The 3,454-nt window shown below is 41.7% G+C and overlaps 1 long non-coding RNA gene across 1 annotated transcript; it reads left to right on the top strand.

Moving 5' to 3' along the window:
• Positions 1-2,052: 2,052 nt before the first annotated feature.
• On the top strand, positions 2,053-3,447 carry LOC123176821 (uncharacterized). Its single transcript, XR_006488671.1, has 3 exons — positions 2,053-2,426; positions 2,691-2,824; positions 3,187-3,447. It is a non-coding gene; the product is annotated as an uncharacterized lncRNA (long non-coding RNA).
• The last annotated feature ends 7 nt before the right edge of the window (positions 3,448-3,454 follow it).

The following is a 3,454-nucleotide window of genomic DNA, read 5'->3' as shown; positions in this document are numbered from 1 at the left end:
AAATTATTTTCAATTCGCTAACAAATTTTCAAATTCTAAAACGGTCAATGGTGAACAGATCAAAATAGCCAGCGAGCGAGCGAGTTCGGCCGAGCGACCTCGCTTTGCTGGGTCGGACGACGCCGCGTCAGTGTTAGTTGGCATCCCTTGCGGCACAAGTGTTGTATAGGCGCTCTCCATATTTTAATATGCTAGAACGATAAAAATTAAACACATCCAAATCAAACAACTCACAAATTCAAATTCATTGGAGCATGTCATTGAATCAATAATTTCATCATTAGTTTTGCATACGAATTCAAACTGAAATTGTCTAAAATTACAAAAGAAAAAGTCATGATGAGATGTAAATATTTCTTGGTGTGTGTGCTGTTTCATTTGATAGCAGATGTGAAAGTTGGGTGCTTATGTACAAGAAGAACCCTTTATATAGGTAACCATGAAAGTAGCTGGGGGCAACCTGGAAGTTACCACTTGTATACCGGGCTAAGAGCAACTCTAATGGATCCAACATATTGGCGCGATCCACAAAAATCATACCGGCAAGCGGCTTATGGGCCGTGCGCCCTGGTATGCAGAGGAGGGAGGTCCGGAGGTGACTGTGATGCGTCCTTGTCGTCCTGCTTGGATGCTCCTAGACTGGTCAACGAAAGGGAATTCTGGTCAATGTTGTACTGGAGCCAAGGGAGGTCGAAGTTGAACCAGGCGGGATAGCAAACAAAAGACGCTAGCTCTCGCGAGTTAGAGAAGCATGCTCCATTTAGCCGTCGGGATAACAGACCAATGACGCAAATGGTTATAGCGAGTTATCTTCAACCTTAATGTTTGTTATATTAATGAGTAGATCGTAATCTCTCGCTTATAGTAAATCCACATTGGTCATACCACATCACAATTAAACTTATGGTTTGATCAATTGCATTGCTAGGGCACACAATTATAGTGTGCTCCGGACACCCCATTTACCGTGACACTGGCAGTAACCAGTAGCCCATGTCCATGTCATTTGACGTGGGTTATAAATAGTGTTTCATCGATCTACTTTGATCTAGAGTACATGCCAAGATCCTCTAGAATGTCCCTGTTTTGATGAGCCTCGACGTAGTCTCTTATATAGGTAGGCAAGGGTTGGTAGTTTCGTAACTAGTTAAGGGGGATACGATCAGATGATCCCGAGATTAAGGGAAACCTACTTATCATAATTGATGAATATCTCACATAGCACATCCACCCTTATCCCCTCCAAGCTCCCCGCTTTGAGGATACCATTTTGAAAAAAAGGAAAGAAAAAGAATACAAATGCAATAAATGCAATCCTTTCGCATCGAGTCGTTTTATGTGTACTAGTTGTGAGGAAAAAAATACTAAACTTGCAATATGATAATTATAAAAAAAATCCTTCACAAAATGAGGTGTCATGTATGAACATTCATGACTTTTCAAGGTGATTGACATATTCATTGCATAGTTTATGATATTGCGACCAAATTGGGTACATAGGTGCGTCTTGCCATTACAAACAATGTTGACAACTAGAGTTTCTAATTTTTTTGTACAAAAAAATCTTTTCTATTTCTTAGTGTGAAAAATGGGTATTTTTTGAAGCAAGTACAAAAAGTGGATGTAAAATGGTACCACTCCAATTTTCACAGAAAGTAGACCAAATTTGAAGGACAATTCCCAAGTATCATGGATTTTTTTAGATTTTTAACTACTTTCACACGTTTAATGCATATAATTCAAATTGAAATTGTAAGTGTATAAAAATGTTATCAAATTTTTGGCTAAAAAATCCTATTTATATCCTTTAACCAATGTGTAGGCCTTATTAAAAAACAGAAGAGATGAAAGAAAAAAGGAAAGAAAGAAAAGAAAAAAAAAGAAAAAATATTAATTATTTTTATCAAGTGTAAAACTATTGCACTAAAAAAATATTATGTGTTCTGATTGGTCAGGGTAACGCTCCCACGGATCACGCGTCATAACCATTGGATTCGAGTCGATCCGACGGTAGCGGACCTGCGGGTGCCCTATACTTTATCTCCTCTCTCTCTCCTTATCCCTTCACACGCACGCCTAGCCATCGAAGCCGCCGCATGCCACTCCGCAAATCACCGCCGCAAGCCTGAGGGCCTCATGCCGCCGCCGCTTGCCCCTTTCTCTGTAGATCACCGACGCAACCCTGGGCCCCGGGGTCATTCCCTCCTCCCCACGATGCTGGAGGAGGCCCGAGGAGGCGGCCATGAGGAGCGCGCAACCGCCAAAGCCATGGGCAGATCCAGCCAGCATCGTCGGCAGCCATCCCTCCCTCCGGCGGCCATGAAGAATTGAATAGGCTTGAGCAGAACAAGCGCATGGACGGTGCGCACCTCCCGCGATAGGAGGTCCTCGTCATCTGCTCGCATCCACGAGGAATCGGTCCATATGTAAGCTAGCTTCCACAATAATCCATCCAATAGGTTGCTTGCTTGTATGTGTACTAGTGGAAACGGGAGCAAGAAGCGAGGTCACCGTCGAGGGTGCATGCTTGCTGCTAATTGATTCTCCTGGTAATAATAGCAGTAGGTGTTTTTCCCTTGGTGGAGATGTACATACGAGAATACTCGTCACATATCCGTACATACTTTAATACTCTCAAACTGTGACGTACACATACATGCCTGAATAACTGTGTGATTTTTTTAATTCAGCTAAATAGGTCTGCCGAGTGTCAACTTCGGCAAAGGCTTGCCCCTTTGCCTAGTGTTGCACTCAGCAAACTACGTCCATCAGATTGGGTAGTAGATATTATGAAGAGCAACACGGACATCTTCTTTACTGACGGGTAATGTAGTTGTAATACATGGTGCTTTTCATGGCAAGGGTTCTAGTAGATGTATGATCACTTTAGTGTAGTACATCCCAATAATCACTATGAAAATATAGCAGATGCTTGTCTATTCATTTCCACTTTAATTCTTATATTTCTCGTATCTCAATCTCATCTGCTAGTTTGATATAATCAAATGGGTGATAGCATCACCTTGTACCAAGTACCCATCCTGGTTACTTTTTTATTTAGGTAAATGTAAGATACCATCACCTTTTACTAAGTATCCATCTTGGTTTTACTGCGTGCTTATAGTCTATAGCTTTTGGCTGTACACCTATTTCTGCCTCAAGTTATTTACTATTCTACTCTTACAGAATGTTTGCGGGGAGCTCGGTTAGTGTCGATGCCCCAAGGGCTTATGCATAGCAATTCCATGCTGCTTAAAGCCACAGTAATCATGGCTACCGGTTTCCAGGTATATGTTTATGCAGTCATATCGACGTGCTCGTTGACAATTCGTATAGAATGTTTATATTCTTTATAACTTTGCCAAGGAATGTCTACTGTTAGACATCTTGCGGGTACTTTGGTTAAGTACTAGAAAGCTCATACACAGACACATGCCCAACACAACAACAAGCA

This window comes from Triticum aestivum, unplaced genomic scaffold (genome assembly GCF_018294505.1).
Source record: "Triticum aestivum cultivar Chinese Spring unplaced genomic scaffold, IWGSC CS RefSeq v2.1 scaffold99789, whole genome shotgun sequence".
Taxonomy (NCBI): Eukaryota; Viridiplantae; Streptophyta; class Magnoliopsida; order Poales; family Poaceae; genus Triticum; species Triticum aestivum.
Note: the sequence above shows the minus strand (reverse complement) of the source record. Positions and strands in the feature narration are given on the sequence as shown.